At 36.2% G+C, this 15,882-nt stretch overlaps 1 protein-coding gene across 12 annotated transcripts in view; it reads right to left on the minus strand.

Moving 5' to 3' along the window:
* ZEB1 (zinc finger E-box binding homeobox 1) overlaps positions 1-15,882 on the minus strand; it is a 192,700-nt gene that overhangs the window by 133,741 nt on the left and 43,077 nt on the right. The gene's annotated exons all lie outside the window — the stretch shown is intronic.

A 15,882-nucleotide genomic window follows, 5' to 3' on the forward strand; every position in this document is an offset into this window, starting at 1 on the left:
GATCTTTTAGGTGACTGATTTGAGGGAAAGGGAATACTTTCAGATCCTTAAATTTCTTATTTAAAAATAACTGTTGGATCACTGCCAGAAAAAAGAAGAAAACTTACCTGTAATTCTTGTTCTCTGAAGGAAATGCAGTAATTTTAAACACATCCACACTCTTGGGTACATTCTCCTAAGCGTGAATGGATTTGGAATGCGCCATGGCTTACACCCAACTGCTAAACTGCCAGACTGCACTGGCAGTGGCTCTCCCTGCCTGGCTGGGAATGAAGTGGAGATGTCACCTAGTCATTCACCCTGGGAGGCAGGTGCGCCCCCTAGAGGGAGTGTGGAGCTGGTGTAATTACTGTCCTTAGAGAACACGAATTATGGTCTCTTCTCTACAGCTTAAGGGGGATGGAGCCACTACTAGAGAAGTTGTTACCTGCTTCAAAAATGCCACTAAAATATGAACACTAAAAACTGGTAAAGAGTAAGAATGGAAAGCTGTTCCTATGTAAAAGAAGCCCTGAGGGGGAGCGAATGAAACTGGTATAAGAACTGACTGGTTGTTGACCAGGTTGGGATCTACTGGTCAGCTCCAGAGCAGGGCATCACAGGTACTTAAATACTTTCACCTTGGCATTTAGCAACCTAGAATTTCGTGTTAATGCTTGCCAACTTGAGAGTTATGTGACAGCTGCAGTGGAAACCAATGGTAAGAAAGTAACTCAAAACAGCCAGGACCCTAAAAACTGCTGAGATCGTCACCAAGGGTGAATTGTTTTTCATACGGTCTGATACCAGTAATGTGCTGTTAGACAAGTTCTCTTTTATAAACTCAAGCAACTAATCTTTCAATTTATAAAATTTAATAAACCTTACAGTTTAATGTGATAATTTAGATTTTAAATGTTTAACTATATAAGGACTGAGTCCCTGTCATACACGCCCCTCTTTTGTCTCTTAAACATCTTAGAGAATTAGGAAGAAATGGGCTACAAATAGTTCCGGGTTGCATACTGATTTTCAGAGGGCTGTAAAACTTCTCCACAGAGGAAAAGATTCTCTATCCTCTAGTCCTGCACGTTTATAGGCAGTCTGATGTCTTCCACTCAGTGAAACCAGGGTAGGACTGCCAGATAAAATACATGACACCCACTTAAATGTGCATTTCAGATAAATATTTTTTTTTTAGTTTATACTAAATATAGCATGGGACATAATTGCTCTAAATTATTTTTTATTTATCTGAAATTCAAATTATGCTGGGCATCCTGAATTTTTTTTTTTTCCCCCCGTCTTCTGCTAAATCTGGACACTCTTAACCCAGGGGAGCTCACAGGGTTACCATGGACATCAGCATGGAGGAAGCTAGAATGGGCCCTCGACTCTCAGTCTAGATCTGTACCAACACGGTGGCCACAAGCCACGTGCGGCTATGGAGCGCTCGAACTGTGGCTAGTCCAATATTAAATGTTCTGTAACTGTAAAAGTCACACCAGATTTTGAACGCTTAGTATTGAAAAAGGTAAAACATCTCATAAATTTCTGTACTAATTATATGTTGAAATATTTTAGATATATTAGATTAAATAAAATATAATTAAAAGTAACTTTGCCTGTTTCCTTTTACCTGTTTCATGTGGCTACAAAGAAAACAGAAACCCTTAAAATTACACATGTAGCTTGTATCTGTGGCTTGCATTACATTTCTACTGGACGCTGCTGGGCTGCACGGCTCCAAGGAGAGGACTGGTCTAGAACTTCCTTGCTGTTCTTTCTCTAAAAAAAATCAATATTGGTAAACACAGGACTGCCTCTCTCACTTGTGTCCTGCTCTTAGAGTAGGTAGGGAACATGACCACACCAAGGAGACAAAACTTCTAGCAGGGCTGTTCCCACGGATTGGCTATTATGCTTTAAAAACAAAAACGAAACATGGCATCCAAATACTAGTGAGAGACAAATCAGAAACTTGGTCTTTGATAAGGTCTTATGTAAGTCAAAAGAAGAAATAAACCCTTGTTATGTGCGTGTGTGTATGACTAAGTATGTGCAGGTATGTACAAAAATAAAATCTCCCGGATCCCAGTCCCAGTGGAAGAATCTCTCAGTACTCTCATGTTGGGTTTTCACTCCTATATATTATCAGAATCATAGAACAATAATTTATCTTGTTGTCTAATACAAATTGAGATGATACAGTTATTAATAAGAATTATTGGGAAAAGATCTGATTTATGATGCTCTAGATACTGAAGGCAAGACCCAAAGGTCCCCAGTTTTTGTATTCATGCTATGTAAATGATGTGATATTAGACCACTGGTTCTAGAACGATGAAATAAATTTTTCTATTTAAAAAGTGTGTTGCCAATACTATAGTAAGATAAAGCTCATTTTAAGAAAGACGGGATGGGGGAGGGGGTCTTTTTAGATTAAAAAAGTTTCAGTTATAAAAAAGCTTTAGCTTAGGTAAAAAATAATAACCTGGTTAGTTATTTTTATACCCCACCTTACATTTTCAGTAGGTTTGACTTTCAATTCAAATTTTTTTCTCAACTGGCCCAAAGAGTTAATACATTTGTCTATTCTGTTCCATGCTGTTATAAAGGTTAAAAATATTCAACATGCTCTCAAATTAAAAATTCAAAGAAAATTATATATAGAGATTTTTCCCAAATACTTAATAATCTCCATTTTCACTAATATAATCTATATCATATCTACTTTGGAGATTGAAATCTTTTAAAGTCACCTGCAGTTATAATAAGCAAGACTGGTTCCAACTCCTCAACTGTATAACATACAAAAAAACTGGTTCTCAAGGTTTTTCATAAAAGGTCTCAGTGGTATTTTTACTCATTCTAACAGCAAACACAAGTGTACTTCTCCTTCTTAATATCTTTTATTATACAAATATAGGAAAAACTGCTTTGAAAAGAAAGTAAAATTATCATAAACCAAAGATAGGGCTACCAGACAAAAATCAGATTTTTCCCAAGTTTAATAGTTCATAAAAATTTCGCATCTTTTAACGTTTCCAAGATCACTTTAAGAGTTTTAATAAAAGATGAATAAAATTGGATATGGACGGACTTAATTTCTTCATCAGCACTTTAAGTCCTCACTGACAATACAAATGTCCTGGTGATTATAATCTGAAATGTTCCATAGACATTTGGTCTCCTGGTGGTCAATTAGGATCTGACGAAAATTTTATGACCCTATACCTATTAAAGATTAAGAAGACGTTCGCCTTCACACTTTCTGAAGCTTAACAGAGATTTAAAAAATGGTTTGAGGGACTTTCTCTGAAGTAAAGGTAAGCTTCAAGAAGATCATGAAAAGCAATTCTTCAAAGCTGGTTATATCAATTTAAGCTATTAAGTCACCAGATTGCTTAAATGCTGTCCTCATGTCAAAATTCTTGAATGCAAATCTTAATACATCCAAGAAGAGGTTTTGATGAAGGATCAACTGTGGTAGTTATTAAACTGATTTAAGTGTAGACTGAAGTGGAAGACAAGTTTTACTGTAACTGGAATTTTTAAAAAACAAAACGAAACAAAAAACACCCGTACATCTCCAGGACATGTGGACTTCTCAACAAGGAGAAGCATCTCTTCCTGATGGGTGTGGGTGCCCTGCCCACAGGTGCTGCCTACGTGCTCTTCTACGAGAGAAGTAACGGTCTCCGAGCCACCATGGAGCATTCCAAACCCAGTCCTGCGTGGAGCCTGGCCCTGAGCGTGCGCTCGCTACTCGGAGCTTACCTTTAGAGAACAAGGAGGCTGACAGAAAGGGACCAAGGGCTCACCGCCCACACCTCCAAGAACACTGAAAAAGACCCGCAGCGCTCTCCTGGTGCAGGAGGGACCTCTTTTTAGTCTTCTGGTGATGGAAGTTTAAGATTTTCCTGAAGAGGGGAGAAGAGTCAAATATTACACTGAGACCATGTCATGTGGTTCAGGTTTATGTATCTAGAATACAAATGGTAGGCTCTGAAGAAATAAATTAGATACAATCATGAGTCTTCCAAAAGCCATATTCTCTTCTTTCACAAAAAGTATCTTCCCTAAAGGATACTGCCTGCTTCAAACATTCCTCTTTAAACTCCAAACCTTAAGTGACTAGTTCAACTTCTACCTTTGCACTGAACTAATAGTTGGAAGTTGAGAAAAATACAGAAAAACTCTGGGTTGCCAAATGATTATAGTTGTAAATGCCACTAAAAAAAATCAGGAAAGCTAAACTCACTGAAAAGCAATGAGTTAAAAAGAACAAATAGAAATTTTGTCCTGCCTCTATCTCTCTTTAATGACATGCGTTTCCTGACAATTAACAGAAAAGTAGCCCTTTGAGTTAAATGCCACATAATCATATATGAAGCAATCTACTAAGTGTAAGCTCCTGGGGGAAAAGAATTTTGGGTGCGTTTTCTTCCTTACGCAGATTATCTGCAGAGCCTTAAACAGCTCCAGGCACATACTAAGCACTAAAAAAAATCTGGTAAGTAGAAAGAATATTAACCAATTAGTCAATATTCTCAAGGTTGAAACTTACACAGAATGAAACAATTAGAAGCCTACAAATGTTCCAAAGAATTTGAAAACACGTTACTTAAAAATACTATTAACAATATCAACCCCTAATCACACATCAAATAACTTGAGAATATAATGTTTTTAAAATGCTATACCTTAAAATATTTATGAGACAATGCTATAAATATATTATTTCAACCCAAATTCCTGAAAAGGAATGGAATACCTTGTTAAGGTCAGGAAATCACACACTGTACCTTCAAAACATATTACTAAATATCAAACATAAGAATATTAATGTAGAGAAAAAGAAACATGCCTTCTTAATGCTTTAGTATTAATTATTTTTCATCCTCTGAAGAGTAGGTCTACATAAACCAAGTGCTAATACGGTTATCTATATGCATAATTCTGCTTAAGTAAATCATTACCATATTTTAAAACTGAAATCAGAAGATGCCATTCTATCGGTATGATTTTCATATATATTTTAAGTAAATCTTCTTCAATCTCAAAAAAGAAAACGTAAACAGGAAGTGCTGGATATTATTCGCTTATTTGCTTTCCTATAACTTACAGACTATTACTAAGAACAGAGATTGATTTCTTCCAGGTAGTTTTAACGACTCTTTCCAAATTTGATAAATTAGGGAGAAAACGAAGAAATGCTGAAATCAGTAACACATACAACAATCCTACTGATAAAGGAATAACATGTATATGTTTTTTAAGTCCAAAATGCAAGGCCACTAGAAGAACAAACTATTACGAAACACCTGATTTCATTTGACCCCAAATTCCACAAATGTGGAACTGGTCCTCAAAACACACTGGACGGTGCACATGGGCATCTCATCTCAGAGCACAGGCAACCATTTAATGTACGGTCAAAACCACAGTCACACAAGACAGGTAGGAAATCTAGGATCGATGCTGACTCTGTATCAGTAAGACAATGTTTTAGCTGACAGATTACGCCTTAATTATAGTAGTAAAGAGCTTTTTGTATTTCACAAAGAATTCAATTTAATATCTCATATCAGGGAATCAGGATTAAATGTGAAAATGAGGAAGAAATTTTAGAACAAAACTTTAGAAGCTCACTTAATTTAGAACAATTTTCCTATTTAGGTACCTTGAAAAACCTTCGAAACTAACTTTGGAGGAGAGGGGTGAAAACAGCTATGAAGAACTAAGTGTAATATGTCAAAAAGAGCTTAAAAGGGGTAAAGGAAAATACAAAGTTGGAAATTTTGCTGAAAGAAAAAGATTCCGCTACCTGGTTGAATCCCCAGGCTCAGGAGGGTGAAAAGAGGAAATCAGTTCCCCAGACAGAGGCACTGACTAGGAGGAACTCCTTTAAAGTCCTGGTTCCCACTAGTGGGTAACGGATCCTTTGCCTCATTTCCACTGGCAGGAGGGATGACGTCTAAGTTGACCACATTCAGAGATTTTGTGTTCTATTCTGATTTCACTTGCAAGTATAGACTGTTAACCTATAGTAACAAGTGATTTAAGTTTCTTACACAATTGCCCTAAGCAATCTGCTTTCCCTTTTTCATCCTGACCAGTGTTTAACATAGTGGAGGACGGTTTTTGGACCCATGCTCACGGCCTACTGCTCATAGCTATTACTCAGCTCAGACCACATGGGGCTTTCCAGGCAGCTTCCTCCAATGAGATAAAACAGGTGATGTGCTTGGATGACACAGAAGCATGACACTGCTGTGAAAGGTTCTAAGCAACTACTGAAATTGAGAGGACGCAGTGAGTCGTGGACAGTATAGCCATCACTACTCCACTGCCCACACTTCATGGAATGCTGATCTGGGTTAAAAAGTAGTGTCTTCTGATACTATCCCTTATACTTTTTTACTGGCTCGAATTTCCAGTTCTCACTCATTTGTGCCCTTTGAAATCTACTGATCAGTTATCAGGGGCTGGTTCCAGTATATCCCTCCCATCAGTTCCCTCTGCAGCACTTACAACAGAACATTCTGCAGTGGTCGATGTTCTGTATCCGCTGTCCAAACGGAAGCATTAGCCATGTGTGGCTACCTGAAATGTACCAGTGTGACCGAGTGACTGAATTTTTTATTTTACTTAAGTTAAATTAATTTGTGTTTAAACTGTCACATCGGGCTGGTGGCTACCATACTGAACAGCACAGTGCGGAGTGCTGCGTTGTTTTCACTTATCTTCTAATCAGCATTTTAAAAAATCACCCATTTCCTTCAAACCTAGAACAAATATTTTAACTGTGGATATCACTTTCCACATGTACATATAGGTATATACACACTTGTAATCATGGCATATAAACTTACTAGTTTATTTTCACTCACACCTAACATTTCTCCACATTTCTAGAACTGCAATGCCCAGTAATGTGGCCACTAGCCCCACATGAGTATTTAAATTTAAATGCTGCTAAATACAATGAAAAACTCAGTTCCTCAGGTGCCCCAGCTACACTTCAAGGGCTCAGCAGCCACGTGTAGCTAACGGCTATGATATTAGTACAAATAACAGGATATTTTCATCCACACAAGAAGTTCTACTGGACAGTTGTTCTAGAGTCCTCAAAACTAGCCATTTAAAGACAACATAATATTTACACTGATGTTCTATAATTAGTCTCTAAATTGGGTACCTTTCTCTCTCTCTATATCATTAGCACAATATATATTTCCTAAATTCCTACTAGTGAAATATCTAAACATTGCTGTGACTCAGAGCATTTTTGCCTGTATCACTTCCCAGAAGAGTTTAGTATCACTGCTTATCTTGCCAAGATTAGATTTCTTTTAAGAAAATTCAGCCCCTTTAATACAATGAAAAACCTGTATCTCTAAGTCGTAATTTGCTCAAATTTATTGCTCAACTTATCAAAGTTTTTTGATAAGTGCATGGGTAAATATTTCCCCTCATATTTATTTATTTTCATATTCTTAATCTGTCATACTTTTTCTCATACGTTAGAATCTTGAAGCCTAAATTTGCATATTCTGCAATAACATAAAACTGCCACAGCTATTATCACTTCCTTTGTAACTTCTGATTTAGATATTTCCACAATCTTCAGTGATCCTTTGAATTGCAATATTTTAGTCTGACAAACATTTTTAATATTCAGGTGTATCTTTACCTTGCTGAGTTCTACTAATGCTTCAAATATGAGACGTAAAGGCATTTTCTATGCTACGTTTTAAAAAATTCCTATGGTGGTATGAAATACGGATGAAAGCCTTTTTTTGTCTTGTCACTTCTGCAGTTATACCACTATCTAATACTGGTGAATGAATATTGTTTAAGTGGCCTCTCCTATAGGGAAGGATATTAAGCTGTTGTAAGTAGATGGGACTAATTTTGGACTCCTCATAACACTCCAGTAATCCATGTTTCACAAGACAGGAAAAAAGTTTACTTTTCAGAACTCCTCTTAAGAAGGCAATTGTATTAATTTAGTAAAGTGTGTGAACAGAAGTGGGGTGAGGGTGTGGATGGTGATGTTTTGCTCAAAGGCTAAGAAAAAATTTGCTGATTATAGCACCTACTCAGTTTCTAAACCGACAAAATGCTAAATTTTTAAAAACTAGTAGAAGGGGTTGATTTCACATCTGTATTGGCACTGGCAAAAAACAGGGTGGGCAGAGAAGCAAGAAACATGAGCATTAAGTGAGGGACAGGGATCTGCATAAGTCACAGGACGAAGGGTATTTCTCTTAACTCTCACTGACCAGGAAGTCAGGGGTTCAAGGAAAATTTCTGTCTAAATCTCCAAGGAGCAGAAAAGTCTCCTCTACTATCTGGGTTACCCATCTATTCCTGCATCATTACCACTGTTGCTGCTTTAGAAAAGTTTCCGGTATGTAGTAGGGTGAGACTTCCCCTCAGTGTAGAATCACTATAAAATAAATCACTAGAAATTCTGAAAGTTAGAAGTAAACTTAGAAATCTATAAATTGCGTATAGTCAAATAATTTGCCAATATTCTCAAGATTCAGAAACAGTTTCTCTTCATTTATTTGAGTCTTAAAATGTTCTCAAATGTTTTAATAATTTCTTTCTAAAGGCTTAACATTTTTCTCAAATTTATTGTTAAGTATTGTACTTTGTTACAATTCTGAGTGGGGTCTTTCTCCATTATTTTTTCAGCTGGTATAAAGATATAGTATATCCAGAACTTTATTTTTATTGTTTCTAAAAATGGCTCTAAAGCTGACTGCCATAGATTTTCTTAATCAATCATGTCATCTAAAAATGAAATATTTGTTTTATTTTTTCTTCTTATTTTGTTCATTAACAGTATTAAATAAAAATGGAGTTAGTGGTGGTTGTTGAATAAACTAATAATAAAAATGGTAATTGTTTTGCTCCTGAATTTAAGTTTATTAATCTGGCAATATTAAATCATCCCCTATATGCTACCCACCTATATGCTACTACTCTGCTCCGTGGTACTGTTCAGCTTGCTGACTTAATGAAGCATCTTATTCCTTGAAGTTCAACTTGTCACTCATTACTCAGTGGAAAGCAATATATTTAACCAAGTAGAACTTGGTAGAAAAGGTTCCCAACTCCTAAATGATCAACACTGTATATGCTGACTATATAAAGCTGTCCTAATACTGACAATGTTCATGACAATCAAATAAGAAATATCTTTATTCTATAAAAATCCTATAATTACATGGGCACTTCAGTGTTGTATGCTCTTCGTACCTAAAGTTACTCTTGGATAGTAAACTAGGTATTTAAGAGATGGTACTGAAAGTACCAGGTTTCTTTCTAGGATGAAATACTTCAGGGAAATCAAAAAGCCACAGTTTATGAGGGAAATTTCTTCTTTATAGAAATTTCAGTAATAAATAATATTATTTATTACTTTCAGTAATAAATGTAGATGGGGTAGCAGATTAAAATATTCGTTATCTTGCAAACCCTGATGACAGAACTGATTCAAAAACAATCAGCAGTGGGGCTTCCCTGGTGGCGCAGTGGTTGAGAGTCCGCCTGCCGATGCAGGGGACACGGGTTTGTGCCCCGGTCCGGGAAGATCCCACATGCCGCGGAGCGGCTGGGCCCGTGAGCCATGGCCACTGAGCCTGCGCGTCCAGAGCCTGTGCTCCACAACGGGAGAGGCCACAGCAGTGAGACGCCCGCGTACCGCCAAAAAAAAAAAAAAAAAAAAAAAAAAAAAAAAAAATCAGCAGTGGATGAAACCACAGAGGAAAGGGGGGAAAGTCTCCCTGGAGAGACTGGTCAGCACTGACTAATTCTAGCCTCGCAAAGAGTGTGACAAGCAGACATCACACGCTACATGACGTGATCCAGTGTGAAGGCACAGCCTCACGTTCGAAGTATTCCTGTCCACCCCACCACAAACCCAAAATCAAAGCGGAACCTGGATCTAACTAGGTCTTTTGCGCTAACTTCTAATTTGCGGGAAATTTAGAGGTCAATGGAATAAATAACTGGGAAGCCACCGAAAAAATCCAGAATGGGGGCTATTCTATGGGACAGCTTACTCAGCCTCTTTAATAAGTCATGAACAGGAAGGCAAGAAAGACGAAGAGAAGGAGGGAAGGAGGGAGGGAAGTAGGTAGTGGGGAAGAAGAGATGTTGCAAATTATGCTGCAGAGTCCAGACAACCAAGCACTACATGGATCTTGCTGGGATTCTGAACAAACAGCCCAAATGTGACGGGACAATGTTGAATTAAAAGCAGGGGGGGCTGAATAGGGAGACAGTATCAGGTGATAAATAAATGTTGTTAATTTTGTTTGATGTGATAGAGGTATTATGGTTATATTTAAGAAGTCTTTCTTTCCCTACTGTAGAGCACAGGGAACTATATTCAATATTCTGTGATAAAGCATCATGGAAGAGAACATGAGAAAGAATGTGTATATATGCACATATATGTAACTGAAGCACTCTGCTGTGTGGTAGAAATGAACACAACATTGTAAATCAACTATACTTCACTAAAACACATCTTTTAAAGTCTTTTTTAAAAAAGAGATGACTACTGAAGAAGGCAGGAATAAAAAGACTTGAGGTCTGGGATCTGCTTTAAAATAGCTGAGAAAACAGGAAGTAGATGAAGCAACTGTGGCAAAAATGTGCTAATTGTTAAATCTGGGCCACAGATAGAGGGAGTCTCTCTTCCTTTACATGTTTGAAATTTTTCATAATTAAAACAACTCAGGCCCCCAGAAGATCATCTATTAAGCCAAACACGGTATGAGTAAAAATAGAACTATTATCTACTACCCTGCCAGACATCAAACCTTCTCACCCTGTACAAAGCAAGGGCGCAAAAGATATGACAGACTGCCCTGTGGTTGGCATGGATGTGCCCACGTTGTAAAAGATTCATTTTAAAATTAAATTTGACTTGCATATATTGTTACTGTGTGTATGTGTATTTGTAGAGAAAAAAATGGTAAATTCTAGTCCAACAATACTTTAGGAAACAAAATATCAGAGAAACAAAACAATTTGTACCCTCAAAACAAAAGATACTATGGCTTGTAGGGTACACTGAACCAATCAATGCAAAGTAAATTATTTTGCTATCTTACCTCCTTCATATCTCAATAAACTCCTGCTGCCTTCTGATTTTAATGGTACATATTACTTAGGTCTATATTTTCAAAAACTATCCCCTGATTCAAATGCCGCCCCCTTTAACCAACTGATACTCTCTTCTCTGCATGTGGCTGACTGGTCTCACCTAAGCGACAGGAGGTTGTGTGTTACAGCCTCACTGTGCTAAGTATAAAATAGCATAATATTTTACACACAGCAGGTACTCAGGTATTCAATTGAAAGAAAGATATAAGTTTAACACCCACACAGATATCTGGATTTATATGCTCCTCTTAAACATTTAAATGACTCTCTAAGGGTAAAGTACGTGGCAGAGATCCCCTGAAACCTGCCCCTCATATGTTCCACCACAGAACCTCAGTCATCATTTATCTGTCCTCACATAAAAAGTATTCTACAGCTTAAGAGAGAATTATCTACTTATCTTGTTTTCACAGCAATTAGAAACGTTTTTTTTTTAAGGTTTTGGCTGCACTTTTACTATTAATGATTGCTTAGTGATGGATAAGACTTTTTTCCACTTGATACCACAGTAAGCAAATCCTCCAAAAAAAGTTCTTTGTTAATTTTATATTCTTATAAACTTCAGTCTTCTTTCATATGATTGCGTGTTAATATTTCCTCCAGATAACTCGTAAATTTAAGTACTATCCTTGTCCAGAAAATGTTTGCATTTAATGCCCTTGTAAGATTTTCACATTTTAAATGTAGTAGCTGACAATACAGGCATTCTTAAATCTTCTATTAAAGTCTATAAAAGGCAGCTATTTTAAATCTGTGATTTTTTTAATATGAAGAATTATTCTAATTATGACTACAGTAGCATCTAGTAGTTCACTAGGCGTACCAACCAACTTCCTATGTTCACTTGGCTCGGAACCCATCGGGGCCCAGACGCCTGCCACACTAGAGCAGAGCTGGGTGATACAGGGGCCTTCAGTTAGCAGCTCCTAGCCACTCCACTCTCCTTTAGCAGGAGTAGGTGGTCTTTTATAGGATTCAGTGAGATCATCTGGTAAAGCAAGTAAGTGCATATATATAAAGCATATATAGATCATGCTTGCTTATGTCTTTTCCCTTAAAATGCTATAGTCTACTTGAATTAGTAAATTACTCTGAAAACTCATGACACCATTTATACAACTATAAATGCCCTATATTGTTGCAAAGGGCAGAGTTGGTAAGAACTGCTGTAACTATTTAAAACTGGTTTATAAAAAGTCCAGATGTGTAAAAAATAATAATTTGGTACCTGTTTGAAACGTTTACTAGAAAAAAGTTTTAATCATGTAACAAGGAAATGAGTTTGAAATTAGGCAGACTACAGGAATTTTACATTTCCCTTGTGAAGTTATGGAACAGTATGTAATTTATATGGGAATATTTGAGAGGCCCTGAAATAGTATATGTAAAAATCAATAATGTATTTTTACTTGAAGGCATCATGTAAAATACCTTGTAGAACAGAATTCTTTACTCAGTATATTTAAACATTAAAAAACGTAATGAATTCTTAGCTTTTCATTTCAATTTGGAGCAATAGCATGGACTGGATATATACCTACTGTGTGTGTACATGTGCACAGACACGTGCACGCGTGCACACACACACACACACACAAATACATAACACATACATATAAAAGGAGGCGACTGAGAGCTGAGACAGCCGCATAATTCTAACAGGTTCATACATCTGAGATCCCTCTACTTATTAGTGGCAGAGCAGGAACTGGGTCTCAACTCTTCTGCTTGATGTCTAAGATCTTTCCATGGTTTTAGTCTTCCTGAGGCCTAAGCACAGTGACAGCATAATTCTTCTGGCTACCATGACACTACTGTTAGCAAGTGCTAGGTAGCTTAGTAAGTTCTCAATAACTTACTAAGTCGATTAATTCTATTCTGCTCTATTCTATTACTTATTAATTCTATTCAGCTAATTGTGGTCACTGGAAACGATACTTGTAGTAGTGAAATAATTTTCTCTCATTGAGATCTTACAATGGAAGAAATATTTCTGTATTGTAAACAAAAATAAAGACACTAGGTTATGAAATTCCTATTTTAGATTTAATTCAAATACTTCATCTGAAAATGATTCATTGAAGTACTTGCACTTATTATAATAATTAAATTGAATTAATCCACAAATATAAAATTTTTCTTTGTACTCTTTTTATCTCCATTTTGCAGATGAGGAAACTGAAGCACAGAGGAGCTATACAACTTCCCTAAGGCTGCAAAGCTTATAAGTATCTCAGTTAATACTCAAGCCCAACCAGTCTGACTCTGGAGCCCAACCTCTTAACCACCGCAGTTTGGAAATTTTTAACGTAAAACTGCTTCATATAATTGTATTAAATGATCTGTGTAATGTACAACATACAGGATAGGCTTTATGAGTTTGCTCTGCTCATATTCACATTTCTTGGTTCCTTAGAAACTTGAAGATTTTTCCACAGTAGTTTCTTGCTTTAAATAAGCTGTACAAAAGCCAAGACTATATATCAGTCCCCACTAATTTCTGAGATCCATCCTCAAAGAGTCTCTGTCCAATTTTATGTCAAAATGAATAACCTCATTTCATGAGGAAAGTAAACTGACTGAATGATGAGCATACTACAGATCAATTCTCAAGGTATCCTGAAGAACGGACTGCTTTGTTTTTTTAATGTCACAACTTGAAAGGGAGGTGGGTGTCCTTCTTTTGAGTGTATCTAGGAAAAACTTAATTTAGAAGTCATTGCAAAGACTGAATTCAACGTAATAATCTGGAGGAAAAAATTAACAACAGACAATTTGGATTTTTGCCACTTGAAAAATACTTACATTTATTTAATATTTTAAATAGCTTACATATTTTAGTAGTAAATTAGGGAAAGATCATTTCTATTATAAAAGTAAACTTTTTTGATTTTAGGTTCATACTAAATAGTATACTCTGATTCAATCTGTTTATACTATCAGCTGAATAAAGAAAAGCTAGTCCTTCCATGAGAGTTTTTTTAAAATGTTGACAGAGCAAACACAGAAAACAACTAACTTCATCAATTTTCAAACATCACTTCCCTTAGACAAGATTCTCTGTGTCCTACAGAAAAAGCGTAAACATTTAGGCATCCAAATGGTCTATCATATGTATTTTCAAAAATGTAATAAATATGTTTTAGAATAAATTATAAAAGAAACATAAATTTTATATTCTTTTCTTTCAAAAAGGAATAAAAGTTGATTAAGGAAATCATACTATCATTAAAAAATGTCTGCATGTAACAACTCAATGATATAAAGTGAGTGATGGCCTGACACCAGAATGGAAGAGGTGCTAAGGAGGACAGTGGTTATTTTATGATTGACATACTTTAATAAACTTAAATTCGGTTGAAGAAATCAGGGTCTTCATTCACTGCATGCAATCCTACAATGTTAAAGGATCCTATAAGAATTCTCCCCAGAAAATGAAATTCTCACATAAAAACACTACTTTGACAAGACTTTGTTGTAAATTCTTAAGAAATCTAAGAAAATAGAACAGTAGCATAAAAAAATTTCTCTCTCCATGGTTGGAATTTAGTCTTTCTGCATGTTTCAATTAGAAGATATTCATTTAATAAGTGATAAATTTTAAAAGTTCAGAAGACAAGTCATCAGTTCATCTTAATACATAAATGTGAGCTCCCTGCTTTACTTACATGCCAGCCATACTGCTTCTACTCTCACAGCTACTTACACTTTTCCAGAGTGTTGGTTCCAGTTGCAATTTTACATTCATCTGTGTAATTTTATCTACAGTGTAATCACTGTCTACACTGCAAGTTCAAGAGCAGTCAGGAAGCACCTCTGTTTGGAATCGCACCATTTTCTTCTCAGCACTTGGCTGAATGGCTGGCACGGAGCAGAGAGTCTATATGAACCTGAATTACTAAGCAGGCGGATTAAAGGACAGATGCTGCCATCCAGAGTACTTAGTTCACTGTCAGCGTGTGAATGTTTACATGATGACAGCTGCTGTGCAGAGGTGCTTGTCACACGTGCTATTCCTGACATGCTTGTTATTAAGCTCTAGAAAACAGTTAAGAATATGGTCACATTCAACTAACATCATTTTGACACCTCTAATCGCAAAAAAAAAAAATTCAAACTATGTCAATCTCAAAAATTGTAAGTTTGACAACAGAATACAATCTACTATTAATATCTGGCCTTCATCACCATTATCCAGTTATCACAAAGCTACTATGTCCACAGACGCTAGAGTAAGCTCGGATAAACAGTGCTTTTAGACTTCAACCTTTATAAGATACTAATTCCACTCTTGTCCAAAGTTAATATAACTAATCATGGATCTGATAAGACACAGACGTCCAAATAAAGGGATATACAGGAACCAAACACAAGGAGGATAAAAATATTAAGTTTAAGGTCACCTGAAAGATATAAAAATGCAGCTAAATTTGAACTTTTTTCTCAGTGCAAATGTGTGTATGGCAAGGGAGAGATGTCTGATTTTATCAGTACAATTTGATACTGTGCTATATTGTGAACAGCTACTCTATTTTGGCTATACAAACATCTTAAGAATCTAATATTTTTCACAGAGGTATAGTAATAATGATACATTTTAAAGGCCTAATGTTAAACTAAGTCTATTTTATTATTAGATATTATACATTCTTTCTTCTTCCCTATCACTTTATAATGGAAGTAAAAAATGAAACAGGAATCAACAGACTA

Source organism: Pseudorca crassidens, chromosome 1 (assembly GCF_039906515.1).
Source record: "Pseudorca crassidens isolate mPseCra1 chromosome 1, mPseCra1.hap1, whole genome shotgun sequence".
Lineage (NCBI taxonomy): Eukaryota > Metazoa > Chordata > Mammalia > Artiodactyla > Delphinidae > Pseudorca > Pseudorca crassidens.